The sequence below is a fragment of the Cyanistes caeruleus genome, chromosome 10 (genome assembly GCF_971803275.1).
Source record: "Cyanistes caeruleus chromosome 10, bCyaCae1.hap1.1, whole genome shotgun sequence".
Lineage (NCBI taxonomy): Eukaryota > Metazoa > Chordata > Aves > Passeriformes > Paridae > Cyanistes > Cyanistes caeruleus.
Genome location: NC_141710.1, coordinates 8192506 through 8210897, shown reverse-complemented (window position 1 = coordinate 8210897; position 18392 = coordinate 8192506). Strand labels below are relative to the sequence as shown.

Here is an 18392-nt window from a genome sequence, read left to right as displayed (position 1 = left end):
TAGTGTTTTATCATTTGTATGCACTAAAATATGTAACAATGGGAATTGCTGTAATGGAGTTGCATATAATTCATTATTCAATAGCCTGTGTTTGGGAAAGTATCCCACAAATGCACAACTGAGCATACAGCTAGAAAACACTGGCAAGTTCACTATATATCTGAGAGTTAGTAGAGAGTTAGTACATGCAGTATCAAACTTACTCCAGGATCTACAACTTCTAAAGTGGCACTCAAAACACATGGGCTTAATCAATGGTTCCTCCTTTTCCTCTGCACCTCTTTCTTATGGCAAGCTTTCATGTTTGTCCTTTTCCAGTACCCTGTCTTTCCTCCCAGACCTCAGACATTCTCTTAAGGCTACCTCAGATGGGCTAGAGCAGAGTACTTTGGAGCTTTTAAGACACTGAAAGTCCAGACCCACAGGATGGCCATTATATGAAGAATCACAGTCTGACTATAACAAAAAAAAAATCTACCACTGCAATGGCATGAATCCTTTCAAATCAAATCACACTTCCTCTATGGCCACAAGGGAAAGCCTTGTGGAAAGCCCAGGAAAGCCTTCTCCTCTACAGTCTTCACCATGCTGCCAGGAGAATGAGGGAACCCTTATATTTGCTCAGCTGTAGTTATTCTCTGTGAAACTCCTCAGTGGAATCCAAAGGATAATGAGGATTATAGAATAAAGGAACAGTTCAAAGATTCAGGCAATCATAACATAATTCTGTGCAGCCAGAACTGTGCAGCAAAAACAGATCTCTGCTTTCAGAAAACTGTAGGACCTTTCATGAGAGTTACTTGCTACTGATCCCTACTAAGAACACTGCTGAGCACAAAATTCTGGGAGATGAAAGGGACAAGAGTCTAATAAAATCATTATGTAGGATTTCCACTGCTTTCTTCTAAACTGGTCTTATACCAGAAAGTTTGACCTTTGGAGAGTTGTTTCTTGGAACAACTCGTTCTGGAGCACACAGGGGAGAGGATGTTCTGACCCTTGTCCTGAAAACACTCAAGCCTGGTCTGGCAGGGCTCAAGAAGCAGCTCTAGTAGGGCTGCTAGTGACAGTACCACCACAGAATCCATGAAATATCCTTGGGGAACAAATTGCTGGGGAGAGGGGAGACTTATCGAAGGAATGTTCAATCCGGTAGAGTGACACTAAACTGTAGAAAAAGAAATTTTTTCAAAACTTGGCTTTGTCAAAGGCACCCTGAAATGAAAACATGCAAATTGAGGTACTTAGTAAAGCTGTTGCATTTGATTTGTTTGAATCAAAAATCTACCCCGAGAAAAGAGAAATCCAACTCATAACTCTCAGTAACCTGGAGTAAACTAGGAACAAGAAACAAATCCACTGAAATGCAGGCCAAAGTATTCCACATGACTCGCAGTCAGTGATCAGAAGGACGTGACTATGATAAAATTAATGAAATTAAGTTCCATCTATTCCCTTAAAGTCACAAGTGCTGATCTCTCCTCTGCTCATTCCACCAGGTTGTCCAGGATGTGGGAGAGTGGAACTTGGTTCATCATCAGAAAGAACGATCTAGCAGGTACTTTAAGGCACACATGAACTTAAAAAGAACATAAAAATGAGTTGGTTATCAATAACTTTATGAACCATACCTCAAGAGTACAATTTGAAAATACACAGTGTGTGTAAGAAAACTATTTGTTTTCTAAACAGTGAAATTTTGTGCAAAAAGTAAAGGACAAGAAAGGAAATATCTCAGCAAATAAAGCTGTGTTATTGCTATCTGTTAGAGGGTTCCTTGTGTCTTCCTTTGGAGACACTGAGATGGTCCTGCCCTTTGAGTCAGGGAACTTAGGTGTGACTACAACTACCTGTGCACCTAACACCAGTACTTACAAGCAGAAGGCAAAAAGCTACACTATCCTGCAAATTCATGCAGGATGTTATGGGGCATAGCTCCAGGTTTCTCATGTCTCCAAGTGTCTCTGCTGACTACAAGGTACATTGATGTCTTGAGATATCTTCATAATCACCTTCCTCCATAATCTTTTTCTACAGCCTCTTCCCTTCTTGACAGGTTTATTTGCCTACATCCAAAGGCTGCTCTAATAGCACACAGCTGTATAGCCTTGAATCCAATTTCCATAAAAACAGAGAAGGTGTGAGAAGCAGGGCTTGTGCTGTCCCATCTGGACTTTCCACTTGGACACCCTCTGCCCACTGGATTGGGAGATTTATTTGATTTTTCTCTGAAGTATATGATAGGCTCACTGCACCTGGCTTTGCACCTGGATGAACTTTCACTTTGCTTTGACTTCTTCACTTGACCTTGGACCTGTCTTGTCCCTAGACTTGCCTGGTGATCGCTGGACTCTTCTCTGGACCTGGGTATTCTCACTGGACCTGCTGCACCCTTGTTCAGGTGCTGTACTGGAGCCCTGTCAGAGAGGCTGCCTGCCACACTGCCACCCCCAGCCCCCTGACACACCACATTTCAATTTCACCACAGGCACTCCAAGCACCTGCTGAGCAGTACCTGTGCACCAGCTCATGTGAACACCCCAGCACTGAGCATCTGTTAGGTCAGTATTTTAAATTAACTGCTAAAAGTACTGATGCTGAAATTGCTTCATCTTGGGAAAACGAGGGAGAGCTGGACTGATGTTCATGTTGTGATGGAAAGTTTTTTTGGCTGACTTTGTGGGGGGTGGTTTCCATCCCTTTGTGGAGCCATGGTTTATTTTGTTTCTTGTTTTGTTTCTTGATAGTTTGCCAGCATTCTCTGGGATAGATTATTCCTCAGCATTTTCTGAATCTCTGTCAGTACAGTCCAATGCTTCCTCCTCCCAGCTCTCATACATGCAATGACTCAGCCCTGGCTCTCACTTTCCCTTTGTTGAACTTTGTGACAATTTTTTCAGCTGTATTGCTGTGTGGCCAGAAGAAGTATGTATACAGTGTGCCAAAAAGGAATTTCAAACAACAGAAAGAAAAAGCAAGAATCTATTTGTTTCTCTTGCATTAGAATATATCTGCATTTTATGTCTCAAATCTATGCATATAGGGACACTCACATTTATCTGTGCAGGACGGGAGTGACATGTAAGATGCTCAACAGTTCCTAAACCCACAGAAAATTTTAACTCAGAAAAGTCTGGAATAGTAGTTTCTTGTTTCTTGGGCCTCATATCACATTATCATCAGAGGGCACTGACAAGACACATTTGAGATTTGAAAAAGTGAAGTGATGAAATGAGCTGCAGTGATGGACTTGAGGACATACAAAGTAGATTAGGATACAGGTTGCAAGCAAGAAAGCCATTATTGTTTACTAAACTCAAAGATGGCAGAATTAATGCCTACAGCTTCATAGAGAAATACCACAAGGAGCCAGTGATGTCCCCAGCCAAAAGGAAAGGACAGCATAGCTGGAGAAATTGTGAGCCACTCTAAGGTAGCTTTCAGTTTGCTTTTGAATGGACAGAAGCAGATAATAATGTTCTTGTTCACATAAGTTTGATTCTATTTTTCCCAATTCTATTCCAGTTAAAACATGCAAGGAAGGAAAACTTTTAGGCACTGTGAGGGTCAGGGAAAGCAATACAGGTACTGAATAAATGAAATAAATCCTCAATTCCTCACATTACCCAATCCCCAGTGAAAATCCATTAAAAAAAAAACAACTCTGTACTGCATCACGTCACTGTACGTGGTTATTGAAAGTTTGTTGCACCAGTGTTTCTGAACTTATGGAACAATTAATTCTTCTGTGAAAGGGGCCTGGAGCACAATTAAATTCCAAGCTGAAGTGTTGATTCAGGCTTACTAAAGTAGCCCGAATTTTTCCAGGTTTCAAAATTTAGTGGGAAATTTATCAATGAAGTAGAATAATTTGTTAAGCTGTGCACATATTTTTCCACTCTTTTCAGGCTACTTTTGTTACAGTTGTGCTCTGCTACAATATTTTATCTAGCTGCTGAATAACAATAACTTATATTGATCTCCCAGGCAGAGCTCTGTCTCTTGATTTCACGTGAACCCTCAAACACACAGATCAAGCCTTTGCCTTGGCATAAGAGCTGGAGGGTTTTTGTTTATCTAAGAATTGTTTGTATCCACCTCTGCTGGATTCTTTTGGATTTAGTTCTCTTGTAAAACTTCGCCAGTGCTCAGATTCTTAATTCATTGTAGACTTGTTATAAGCAACTCCTCCTCTCACCATTTTTTTAGATCACAGTCAGGCACCTTCCCTGGGAGGGATGTGCTGTTGCCGTGGCCTTTCCTTAGGAAATCCCTTCTATAAGAGTGCAGTCTATGCAGTGATGCACACCTCCTGCATTCCTGGAAAAGCAGGACAGCGTGTGAAACCTGCATCCTCCAGGAAATATTGGTTCCAGTTATAGTAATGCTCTACTTGGCATCTCAAGCTGGAGATGGGGCTGAACTAAAACCGTGGTGAGATGTATGTGTTCTCTGAAGATCATGCCTCTTACTATGTACATAAACTATTGCCAGGGTTACCACAATGTTTTTCTTCTACCTCCAAAACTGTCTGCTCCCAGCTTGACAGAATCCATTTCTGTGCCATGGTTTAGGCGGCTCAGCCTTGAAAACAAGAACTTTTCCATTAGTACAAATTTATCTGTCCTTCAGGTTAGCTGTAGGGAAGAGTGGGAAATGTGGAGGGGGAGAGTCTTTCACCCACTATTTTACTGTTGAATAGTTTATAAACCAATAAATACAGATTCTATTCCTGCCTGCTGACATTCAAAGAAGTTAAGCTATTTAAGGTAAATGAACAAGGAGAAAAGTAGAGGCAACTCCCTCCCATTCTGGCAGCTAGTGAATAAACAAGCTCACACTGTCCTTGTTGTGACTAAATGGTATGATTTCTGTCTCCTTTCTGTCTACACGAATAGTCTTGAGTGGAACAAAAAAAGAGCTTCAAGAAACTATGATATTTATACTAAAATGCCTTGCTCTTGGTAAAGCATGTTGATTTTGATAAACAGAGTCATTTAAATAAACTTCATCATTATATAGAAGCTTTCTGATTTTCTTAAATTACAATTTATGGCACTTTATACAGTCATAGCATTGTAAACTATGGTTTAAGATAGGTTTGTATTTGTTAAGCTAGGAACGAGCTCATCCACACTAGACAGGATTCTCTAACCTTGCCTGATTTTGGGGGTTCAACAATATTTAAGACTCCTAAAATCCCAGGTACACTGTGCACAAGGGAAGCAGGTGAGAGGGTGGCCAACTCAAGAGCACAGGAGCCAGATGAGCTGGCAAAGCCCGTTCTGCCTCATTGCCAACCCCAGCTAGTGGATGAGGCAGCTGGGGAATGACAGTGACTAAAGGAATGTGTTAATTATACAGAGTGCACAAAATAAAGAGATGTTTGTGCTGTGACATCAGAGCTGCTGAAAGGACTCTTAACACTCAGTGTGGGAACTTCACATAAAGAGTTAGCTCTGACTCCCAGGTTACTCATTAGGAGCATTTTGGGTATACAATTATCTGCAGTTTTAAGGGACTTGGTTTCTTTGTTTTTAAAAAACTGTGATGTATCTTTACAATTTCTATTTGGTGATATGAAGGGAAAGCAGAACAAGAGGGAGCTAGATATATATTTGGTTATCTGTACAAAATGATGGTATATCAGGGAAATTATTTTTCTTTATCTAGTGGAATAAGTTACTGCCATTTAACATGAAGCTAATTTTCTCCCAGCACTGCATAAAAGATCTGAACTACAGCTTAGGTGACTATTCTGGGGCAGATTGGCATCATTTTTAACCAAAACAAAAGAGGGAAAGACAATTAAGTTTTATTCAGGCATGAAAAGTTAGAAAATGAAATTCACTAAAAATTTACAATTTGCTGTATAAGATGACTAAATCACCAAGTAAAATAACACAAAGTCAAATCTATTATTCTTCTGGGGCATAATTAAACCAACTTGACATTTTTACTGAGGAAAGGGGAGGTTTTTGCAAAGAGTGGACCATTCCAGTTCTACTCCACAGACTTATGTAAGGAATCAGAAACTGCAAGAGGTTTCCAGATGGGTTTTGCTATTTGGATCATTAGCTTTATACCATTCTGTTTCAGAAGTGACAAACAGCCTTTAAGACTTTCACAAGCAAAACATCATTGGTACATCATTCTGTCTTGTAAGGGGACAGCTCAATTTTTCACATATGATTTAAATGTAATTCTTATCATATCCAAGCTAGGAGACCAATTTCAGTGGTGTTTGAGTTACAGAAACTCAAAGAACAATTGAAAATCTGAATTGCAGTCTTTCTTTTCTGATTCTGAAAGTGAGTTTTTAAAAGTTGGCAGTAAAGAGAACATTCAAGTGGCTGGTTTTCTCAGCCTTACCAGTTCACAGGAGTGTGATGCATCAAAGAAAGCCTTTCTCAGAAGCCTGTAGGGATATAAAGGGATATTGACTTCAGGTAATCTAGAGGGGCATCTTCCCATGTAATGTTTATGATAGCTAATGGGAAGGACTGTGTGGCTACAGAAACAACCAAAGGCATTTTGCATTTATTTGCAAACCCTTCCTCAAGACAGACAGACATCTGATCTTAAGTTCCCATCTCATTATTTCCTTCTCTGCAGCAAGATCACAGAGTTCCCCACTAGTAAACATTTGTTCTGAGGATGGGAATCCACCATCAGCTTGCTTATGCTGGGTGACTTTGCTGACTGAAAAAGCCAGGAAAATTGGAATAGATCACTGTGATATCTTGCCATCCTCTTTTAGTGACAAAGAACTGCAAATTTTACTTTGCTGTGTAGCTAACATGAGAACTGGCAGCCGAGCTGCAGGCCCTTGAAAACCCTCTGTAGACACACTGGGCCCCTCTGCCATGGGCATGGCCAGCAGGGAAGGCTGTGGAAACCACAGTGAGGAACTCTTCTGGAAATTTCAAGTTACAGCAAATATGGGAGCCCCGGGAGCTCTTACTTCATTGCCAAAGCTGTAATTTAATGTTCAGACTGAATTCATTGTGCTGTGCATTGGGGAGACAATGTGGTCTGGAGGTTACAGAGGAGGGCTGGGAACCACAAGTATCCTCTTGGGATTCTATCCAAAATGAGCTGCTCACTGCGTGACTTGAAGGAAGTCACTTAATCTGATTTCTGTATGCCTCACTTAATTTAGATATAAAACTGGATAGAAAGCAGAACAAAGCTAAAATTTCCTGTTACTGCAGTTAGACCTTATCTATGCAGAATAAATAAGTCCTCTTGACATAATTCATTATGAAAAGGAATATCAGAGAAGAAAGGTGACCCAGAAACAGTCTGCTTTGTTAACAAGAAGCAAAACCGGGCACAAAGAGAAGCAGCATTTTCAAATACTGAAGAAATATTTGAACAAAACACTATATTGTTCACAGGGGGTGCAGAGAGTGGCTTTTGGATAGGAAAAAAGTCTGAGGAGTCTCAGTGGCATTTTGTCATCCATTCATGAAAAAGCTGATACCTGAGCAATCAGATTGGCTTTGCTGGGGCTGAGATGGGGGTGCTTATTTGGAGTAATTTGATCAGCAGTTTGCAGTATCCACTCATGAGAAAGAAGCAGAGAATATCAAAGCTGTAAGTAGATGTATTGCTGTCCTGATGATCTGTGAAAGGGGACAGAGCAGTCCTACAGGGTCACATTCCTACACAGTATCCAAAGGCACTCACAGCTAAGAAAATGGACCTCTGTATACACTTCTGCCAGTCTGAAAGTACATGATTTTCTTCCTGTAGCTGGAACCAGAGTATTAGAGGTCTGGCTTTATCACACTCAGAGCTTTCTAGAAGCTGTTAATCCATTTCAGCTCTGAACATAAATGATCAAGAAAGAGAAGTGAACTCCCTCAGGATGGGGAGTTATATAACTGTATGATTTTAAGGCAGAAACCTGGATCCATATTTCAAAATATTCTGAAAGTTTAAAGGGTTTTGCATGGAAAACTATTATTAATAGAGGTGTGGAGCTATCATTCCAAATACGAATTCAAGAAGCAAAGACAAGCAGAGGAATTTTGTGCAAATCCCTGTTTGATACAGGAAGGATTCTGAACCATCAAAGTATAGCAGCAGTTCATCATCAGATGGAGATTGTAACCCCTGGATTTTCATTAATGAAATGATATTTTATATATATATGTATTTTAGCCCCATTTTCTTTCTCAGGAATACAGGCTCCTCGTTAGAGTAACACGGCCCTGTGAATAGAGAGGATAACAGTAGAGCTGTGGTGACTGCAGAGGGATGTTCCACTTGGAAAGTCTGCAGGAGCCCAGCTGTCATCCAAGGAAATTATACTCAAATAAAGAATCTTGGACAGAGCTTGAAACCTATCAAATCATTCCGTTCATCTAACCTAATATTCTCCAAAATCTGCACCAGGATCCAACCAAATTAATGGCCATTGAGCCAAAAGAAAAAAAGGTCTTAGCTACAGCAGGATTTTTCCCTATCAGTTTAATATGCAACATACTGTCAGTTAATATCAAAAACTGTACAATATATTTTAATTGCATTGTTACTATTTCTACGTTAATTGCATTAAAGCATACTCTTTAATATTGCCCCTAAAAGTCATGTCAAATGAATACGATGGGAAAACATTCTGCAATAAGCTTGCATTCTCCCTCTGCTCACAAATGGCTTATAAAATTCAACAGTAACATTTTGGCAATCAGAACTATTTACATAGGAGACAGATGACTAGGCATGGGAAAGCAGCTTTTGTTCACATCAAAGGACCACATACAAATTCTCACATGGTACTCTCATTTTTAAAAATCCTCATTTTTATTTACAGGGAAAAGAGGTTGAGCAACTTGACGAAAACATGAATGGTGAGAAGTACAGTGTGTGGAAAGAGGAAGAATGCTGCATTATTAGTATAGCATAAGGAAAAGTTGTCTCATTGCATCATATAGGAAAGTGTCTCAGAGTTCAACCTGGGGACACAAAAGCATGGCTCCTGCACCATCTGCACTCTGGAAATGTCCTGCAGCATAAAGGAACTTGCTTAGTGATATTTCTTATTTTGACTACCTGGTTACAGCTATCTCTTATTACTGCTGCCTCACATCAATACCCTCTCTCATTACAAAAAAAAACCCCTCAGTTTTTATAAGGAACAAAATTGGGCATAGACATCTGCTTTTAAATGTTTGGGGAAAAGTATCTCAATAGTGTGTCTTGTATTTAAGAAATTAATTCTGCAGCAGCACTGAGCACAAGCAGCTCTCAGCTTTAAAGTTACTACTTCACACCATGGCAACCTCAGCTTGACTGGAGAAATTTTGGGAACCTGGTGTCGATTACATGTTGTATCACACAAGGGGTTTTTGGTGCTGAATAAAAGAACCTATAACATACTACCTGATCATACATATACTGCACATGATACAAAACTTTACTACTTTTTTTCCCCCCTCCCTCAATGGCTGCTGTTGTTTTTTGAGTGAATTTGGTCCTCCCAGCTTCAACACGAATTCCATCAATTTCTGAACACCTAAATGATTTTTTTCATGACAGCAGAATGTAGTTTGTTGTGCACAAATTGTGAACCACTGAGGCACACTGGCAATTAGTGAGCAAAGACAATTCAAAAACCTGTGGTACCTCAACAGTGTGCTGACATTTCTACACGTGCATGAACATACACATGATGTAAACACAGGTGTTTAACCCAGAAATGGGCACTGAAGGTCTTAGAGGCTCCATGCTTGCCTTCAGACTGTCCACAGTGTACATCCAAAATGAAAAAGGCCATTTAACTTGTGTAATGAGGACTGTGGTCAACATATTCATTCTTTGGGCATGGTGGAGCTCTCTACAGTAAAGGAGAGGGTTTGTCTTCTCTGGAGTCAGACATCTGTCAAAAACAGCCAGAGACCATCTAGAAAATTCCCCCAGGAATGCAAGATCATCACAAGGCTCCTTCCCTCCTATTTTGACCACTTTTCTCATTATTCCTTTTTTAACACAGTTGCGTAGCAATGTGTGTTTAACAAGCACAAACACAACCGTGACACTCCACATCACGGACGTTTCCCATCGGGGAGAGGATGACAGGCACACTGTCATGTGCCAGATGGTGGCTACATTATTTAACATTCCACTGGAAGACACTGAGATATTTCTACACGTGGTGGGAGAAGATTTGAAGGGAAGAGCTCCTAGCAGGTGAAATGAAAGAGGCGGACACCATCACTTCCTGCAAGACCACTCATTTTTCCTTCCCTGGATCTGGTGCAGTCCCATGTGCTCTTTACAGCTAACAAACCAGAACATATCAGTCCTGCAGAACTGACTTCAAGGGAGTGACAGCTCAGACTGCTTGCCCACTGAATTGGGAAATTCCCTGTGGCTGTTTTTTTGCCTGGTGTGGATCTTTTCCAGCTATTCAAGCACAGTCTGAGGCTACTGAACTCCAGAGGGTGCAGAATCTGCCTGATGACAGCAGCACTCCTCACTGACCACCTGCTGTACACACACCACGGGGCTACAGCTTACTCATAACTCATTGGCAATAGTCATTTCTATCCATTATTTTACCAACTGTAATGTACCTCAAAATAAGTTTGAAATTAACCTGTGGCTTTAAATTCCACACAGATGATTGTTTCAGACAATTTGACCTTCTGAGCTGAGGGATGAGTGACTTGTGGATGGGAGGAGCATTTCTAATGCTAAACATGTATTTAGAAGTAATTTAAGCGAACTGTTTACCAACGGAAGAGATGTGTTTACTGTACAGTCGATACGACTTGATCTTAGAGGAGAACAGCTTGTAAGAAAGGAGATTAAATGACTCATTAATAGTTGTAATATGCATTTTTTTCTATTCCCAGGGAATAAAAATTTCTCTTATTTTATGAGTGAAACATAAAGTTCTGGACATGCATACCTCTTTCTTTGGTGCTAAACCTTTTCTTTTTAAGTGCAGGCTACTGATCTGGGAAATAAACTTTCTACCTTTATTGCATAGATATAGGCATCTGGAAACAATCAAATAGCATCTCAATTCCTGATAAACTAAATCCTCAAAAGCAGACCTTTTTTCCAGGTATAATTGCAGTAACAAGGTACAACTGTTGCTAGAGAATCACTTTTATCAGCTGGAAAATGGTGCTTTAGGTGCAGGTCCCTTGCAGAACAGTTTTGACTATAAAAATGTTTGTAGAAAATGGGATGCTAAACTTGCTTTTCCCATATTGGTGGTGGCTGGGAGTTCCAAGGATTAACTAGACCATTCCACCACCTTATAAGGGACCACTTTAACTTCTCCAGCAGACAGAGGGGATCTGAAATCCAAAACAGCTCTTCCAAACATGTGAAAGTGTTCCACAGCTCGCTCAGCCCTTCCCCTAAGAGCCACGTTACTTTGTAACTTAGAAAAGCAAAGAGTGGTTAAGGAGGTGCAATGAGTGGTTTCAGCTCTGTTCAGGAGAATTGTGGACTGAAGTGAATGGGTTGGATAAAAAAGGGAGTAACAGCTCCCCTTAACATCCCCACAACCATCAAGGGGGAACAATTATCTTAATTTAGTCCTTCTTTCAGAAGTATTTTCACTTGAGACCTCTGGTTCAAAAAGAAACATTTTAATTTTAATTTTGGCAAATAAAAAGCAATACATTTTCAATCTAATTTGATCTGTATAATAAATCTTTCTAGCTGTTAGCACAAACCAGAATGTCCCTTACCTGTCTGAGATTGTCCTGCTGCTGGTGCACATTAAACAAACTTTTCTTTACCCTCAGCAGCTACTGACCACGAGGAAAGGAGCCTTTCCTCTAGCTTTAATAGAAACCTAAGTTTGTTCCTCTCTTTGCCTGGCCTGCATGGTTAATGCTGTCGTCTTCCAAGACTAGCATTTGAGCAGTCTGGGCTCTTGCAAGTCAGCTTGAGAATTTCTAAATCCAGATATAAAGCCTGATGAAATGTGAGACTCAGCACATTACTGGGAAAAAAAAAAATAAAATTTGGAGATGCATCCAAATTCAGTGTTGAAGGACGAGTAGGTTCAAGACATTTGTTTTTTTCTAAAATGTCATAAACCTCTCAAGTTTTGGCATGACACCCTTCAGTGGAGCAGTGCTGCAGCCTCCTCACACCAAGTGGCTCCCTTGGCTTCCACACAGGTGGGATAAGGCACCCGTGGCAGCAGAAAACATTTTCCTGGCTGAGATAGATAAGCTTATGACAAAGCAACTTACTCTTTACCTTTGATTAAAGAGTTGTGTGTAACAAATTACAATTCAAGGGTTCTCCTAAACAGAGAGAAAGGTTTCAAAATTTTAGCAGAGTAAATACCATTTATCACTCTCTTGCTCGGCGAAAACATTTTATGCAAGAGCTAACCAAAATAAAAAAAACCTGCAGCCAGGAAAACAAGTGTTAAATCATGCTGACAGTCTTGTCAATTTTACATATTTTCACTGAAAACAAAGGCACTAGCTACTTATTTAATTCTACTTTAAAATATGTTAGCATGGTAAATAAGAAGTGCAGCCTAAGATAAATAAGACATAAATAGTTACTAGGATAGCCTAGCATCATTCATTATTTTTATTGGTTCTTTTTTTTCCTGACAGCTACTTAGATCTGTTGTTTCTTGAAGCACTTCTTTTCTTAATTTCTTCTTAAGAAGAAATACTTCTTTCTTGGGTAATTGCAAGGAGGGATGTGAAGAGATTTGCTGACAATCAGACACCAGTAGATCTGATGTGAAAATCTTTGCTTGCTTCTGTCTTAAACAATTAAAAAATAGTGAATATAAAAAACATATATATGTACTGTCCTGCTCTGAATCACTAGCAGGGTCCAGAGAACCAAGCACAGAGCAGCAACCAAACACTTTGGAAAAAATATCCACAGGCAATCATTAGATTGGAAAACAGAAGGGAAGGGAAGGTATGTGCAGAACGATGGGTTTCCAACTCTACAGACTATATTGATTTCCTGCCATGCAAAATTTGATGGCTACTCTAATTCAAGGTAACAAAAAAATCATCCTGCTTTCCTGCAGAGTGGCTGACTTGTTCATCCCACTCCCACCTCTCCAACTCCCAGGTGTGTAGGACTTGTGCTCATCACAATTTACAACCCAATTGTGTTGCTGGCCTGCCAGACCAAGTCTGAATCTGGAAGGGATGCTGACCCCAAGGAACAGCCAACACAGTGCCAGGGCAGTTACCACAAATGCACTGACCACTCACAATTCTCCTGAGTGACTGTGGGAGCCTTGGAGTAACCAAGGTCCTGTGACACTTTCTGCAGTGCACAGAGAGCCCTCAGCTTGTTTCCAGTTCCAGCTCCACCCTGAGGATCTGAATTACTTCAGCCATTCCAAACATGGCTTTGGCTATACTGCTGGTTATGGAAAATACATCTCAGGGTTTCCCTCCATAGATTAAGCACAAAGAAGCTGCTCCTCACATGAAGAAGACTTAAGCTGAGGAACTCCACTGTGGGATATCATGAATGCTAAAAGTTTACAAGTCTTTAAGGGGAAACTGCATGTGTTTGTGAGGGGGAGATGTATTAAATGTTACCAAATACATAGGAGCTCTGTTGGCTCAGGAAATCTCCAAGCTGGAAATGGGAGCCTGTGAGAGCATTCACAGGGGAAATTGTGCTCATTAATTCTACTCCCACACTCTCCCCCTAGACAGGCACGCATTTTCAGTCACCATCAGAGAGGATGCTGGGCTGGGTAGCTCTTTGGAATGAAATGAAGGTTCTTATGTTATTGTTTCCTGTAGACTGGGATTTCTTCACTTGCTGATTTCTTAAGCTGTTGCTCACTGCTATTTTACACTGTCTCAAGAACTACTTTGCTCACAGAGGCTTCTGCATTGAACAACTGAATATGAGATGACCACTGGGTGTATGATGAAAACATCATATTATCAAACTGTTTACAGACCTTTACACAAGCTCCAACCATGAAAAAATGAAAAGCAATACCAGCAAAACCTACTCCTGATCTCTACTTCCAACAGTTGGTGAAGCACAAAAGTATTCATGTGCTTTTCCAAGCCTGCAGAGAATTCAGCTACCTAATAATGAACAATCGAGCTGCACAGTGTCTACAATAACAGCTAGACATGTTCTGCACAGCACTTTAGTTCATTATGCAATTTTCATTACTATCATTGTAATTCTGTCTAAGTGTTAAGCTCAGTCTAGTTATCTCTGGCAAAATACACTGTTCCATTCATTTCCCAACAACAATTGTTTATTTCTTCTTCCTGAAAACATCAGCTCTTTCAGCTCTGTTGAGTAATGTAAATTAGTTATTCTACACTAGAAAGTCAGTGAACAAATTGGCCTTGCTCACAATAGCCTCTCAAGCAGGAGCCCTCTGCCAGAGATCATAAGATGAGCAGCTAATTGTGGCTTTCTAAAATGCCTTTCATATTCTCCACTACAGAAGTAGTATTTCCTCTTTATTTAGCTGACAAACAGTAGCAGAACTGTCCCTGTAGAGGTGGGCTGAGCTTCAATGCAGTGATCTGAGCTTTCTCAAAAGCTCAGGTGTTTTTTGCAATCTTAGATTTTGGTTTTTTCCTTTGCAGACATTAAAGTCAGCCTCAAAACTTCAAACTTGATATGCAATATTTATCACATTTCAAGCTGAGCATTACCTTTCTGAAGCATTTTGAGATGCCAGAATGTTAAGTGACATGTTTTCCAAGGATGAAAACAGATCTCTCTGGTGGTGGAGGTCAGTGTATTCCAAACAGTTGCAGAAATCACAGAGAATAGAGGTTTCCATCCGTGCTACATGGTCTCTCCTGTTTGAAGCACTGTTCCTTTAGAGACTTTGCCTGCAGCACCCACCTAAAGTAGAGGTCAAGCCCAGCCACGGTGATAAAAGTGACCAGAGAATGGTGTCAAGGGTTAGAGAGGCCACAAAGACTGACAAGATCAAGAAACTTGGCTACCTCTGTACTTACTAGATGAGAGCCATGGTGGCATGATACATAACTTTGAATAAGCTTAGAAATAACCTCAGAAAACACATGAAATGTGATTCTCAAGCACAGGATATAGCTCAAGCTGGATCACTGAAAAATTGCTGTTTGATGACCACATTATTGTCAATACTAATTACATTACAAGAGAGAAGACATGTCAGAATTCCACCACAAGAATATTAAATTTTCTAAAAGAAATTACAGAAAAATGGTTAATCTTAGTTGAAAGAAAATATTAAACAGCGGCTACAAGAGCAGGGCAATTGCATGCAGCAGGGAGGCGATTCAAAACATTCCATAAAGGCTCCCAGTTCACAGCCATCTGAGGGGAAAAGACTCCAAAAGTAGCAATAAGAACAACAGTGTGGTTAAACTTCTGAGGAAGGACAGCTATAAGAATATATATTAAAAAACAGAAAATATGGAAGATGGAAAACACAGGAAAAGGAATTTATTCAGTCAAGTTAAAGGTAAAAGCACATTTTAAAAAAAACAACTTTTCATTATTGGTATAAGGTACAACTTGCTGTAGGTATAAAGAACTACCAATAAAAAAAACTTTTTCAAAAGTACTGGAAGCCAGGAGCCTGCCAGAAAGTTTCTGAAACCACCAGATCATAAAGACATAAACACTTAAGCAGATAAGCCCGTTTCAGAAACACCACCAAATTCTTTCCATTTGTGTGCAGCACAGGGAGGTCAGGCAGGTTCACCAGCTAAGCCAGTCTGCCCAAGAAATCAGTCTGAGGAGCTGCCTCAAGCCAAAGTGTTAAAGAGGCAGCTTTTTCCCAGCTCTGTAACATGAACTGCATCAGCTGCCAGGACCAGAGAGTGTTCACCCAGGAGTTCTAAGGGACCCTAGTATAAAATTTGGCCAGGCTATTACAGTGCTTGTCATGAAAATCTTTTTATTCCATGACTGCTTGTCAAGGAAATCTTCCTCACTTGCAGAGGGGTGTAGAGGGAAAACACCTCCCAGATCTGCAAAATCAAGGGTGTTCTTGCAAACAACAGACCAAAGAATTTAACTGTTGCTTATGTAAGCCAGTAAAACATTTACTGAATGTCAGAATCAATAGGCACTTGGATAAATATGATTTAATGAGGAAGAGTCAATGAGCCTTTCAAGCACAGTGATGCCTAGGAAAGCAATCAGAATGCTTTGAGTATTGATCAGTGTGTTAATAAAGCTACTCAGTGTACTAGAATTTCCTCCCAAAGATACAGAGGTTTCTGAATGGCCTTGACAGCCACTACTCTTCTGTGGACTCTCTTTGCTCTAGGATAAAGTAGTGTCTTTAAAGAATTACTGAGTTCAAATGACAGAAAAAAGATTCCAGATTAAAATACATTTGAAAAGGGGTACTCCAAACACCTATACTGGAACCTGCATTACTCAGCATTCTCTTAATCTGAAAAGGTTAAACAGGGACAGAAACAGAGCAAGTGAGTTTGCCAATCATAAAAACAGGGGGAAAAAAACCAAATTGAAATCTCCATTCTGGACAGTTAAGACTTAAGCCAAACTATGAAGGATCAGAAACTTCCCAGTATTTGATAATTAGCTCATTAAATAAAAATAGAATTTATTGTCAATAAAAATAATGCAATGTACATGTAATGCACATGGGGGAAAGCATCCTTAACTGTTCCTGTGTGGTGATGCTCTGGCTTTGCCATTGGTATTCACATCTATTATCCAATATTTGCTGCAGGTAACAACTAAAATAGCAGATAAATTGTCAGAAAGTAGCTAAAATTACCCAATCTAGTGGTAAGAATTATTTTGACATGAAGAGGTAAGAAAATGAGTTCTAGTCAAAACCCATTGTTCACATGTTACACAATATGTTTAATTCAATATTTTCTTTAACTGCTCTCTATCTCAAAAAGATAACAGAAGAATTAGGAAAGGAACTGGAGAGCATTTTGAGGAAAGGATCACCTAATAAATGACAGGAGGGGGTGTTGCTTTGGTTTTTGAAAAAAATTTTGTTGGTGCTGTTTTGGTAGGGTTTTGTACTTCCATTGACTTTCCTTCCTTCCAGTCATCCAAGGACATCAGGCAAGGCAGAGCAGTTCTGGCAGTTCTTGGGCCATGTTTTCAGTGTTCTGGATTGTGCACACGGGTATGGCCAGGTCCACAGTCCTGGGTTTGGACAAATCCTCTTCCAGGAGGAGCTGGGAGATGTCAAGAAAACAATTCCTCCTTTTCCCTTTTGTTAATGCAGTTTGGTTATTTATCAGATTGTTAAAGGTGCCAAGGGTGGCTGAGCAAACCAAAATACAAGTTTCAGTACAAGGCCTCTCTCTGGCCAAGTGCACTTTCAAACAAATAAGTATTTGTCTCATCTCCTGAGACATTCATAGATTCCAGTGGCTTTGCATTTAAGTAGGTACTTACTGCTCTTCCACACAATCCAGGAGTTTGATTATTTTTTTAAAAATCATGGATAAATTTGTACCAGCTCCTTATGGCCAGGGCAGACAGCCAGAATCTGTAGACTTGAGAGAACAACTCTTAACATCTCTCTGTGGTGGCTGCACTGTTGACTTCACCAGGACCCAGAGATTTTATTTTTTCATGAGGGAGGTAAGGGAATGGAGGTCTTTATGCATATAAAGAAAGACTTTCTGAGAGGTTCTCAGAACTACTGAAAGCAGTGCATTTCATCAGAGGTCTCCATCTTCTATGCACAAATTGCACCTCACAGAGCACAGTGCCAGAAGCAGTTACCATCATCTCCAAACAAACCAACTCCTGGAACATTTTGGTGTAAATAAACAAAGCAGTGCATCATACCAGGCAAAACAAAACAAAAACAAACCCCAAACCAAACCAAAAACAAAACAAGGAAATGTAAACATTGCCCCCTCCCCCAAAAAAATCTTACAACTCACAAGAGCACAGCCCACAAAAGCTCTAGTGTCCTGAAAGAGCTCAGTATTTCTAATTGATAAACATCTTTGCACAAGAAACAAACAAGAAAATACTAAGTAGGGGAAAGAGAGCTTGCACTTTCCTCAAATAACTTGGCAGTAGGCTTTCTAGCTGTCCACAAGCAACTTCCCTGAGCCACATCACAGCCCAGTCTCAGCAAATCCCACTTAGAGGGGAGCCAATCTATGCAATTCTTCCCAGCCCCAAGGCAGCCATTTGATCACCACCAAACTCAGCTGAAAAATCAGGTGTATTACGTGCCTCAGGGAATCCTACAGCTTCATTCCCACCCTGTGAGCTCTCTCATGCATGAGCTCAGGGCTCAGAAATTTAAGCAAAATCTCAGGTGCTTGCAGCCAACTCCTTTCTTCTCCCAAGTCTCCCAGCAAGCCCTCATCACATCCAAGTCCAAGCAGGTACAGCAAATATCTGAGTGGCAGGTATTCTCTCTTGAA

The 18392-nt window shown here is 40.3% G+C and overlaps 1 long non-coding RNA gene across 1 annotated transcript; it reads left to right on the top strand.

Moving 5' to 3' along the window:
- The first annotated feature begins 2329 nt into the window (after positions 1–2329).
- On the top strand, positions 2330–10898 carry LOC147651277 (uncharacterized). Its single transcript, XR_015274436.1, has 2 exons — positions 2330–2561; positions 8822–10898. It is a non-coding gene; the product is annotated as an uncharacterized LOC147651277 (long non-coding RNA).
- The last annotated feature ends 7494 nt before the right edge of the window (positions 10899–18392 follow it).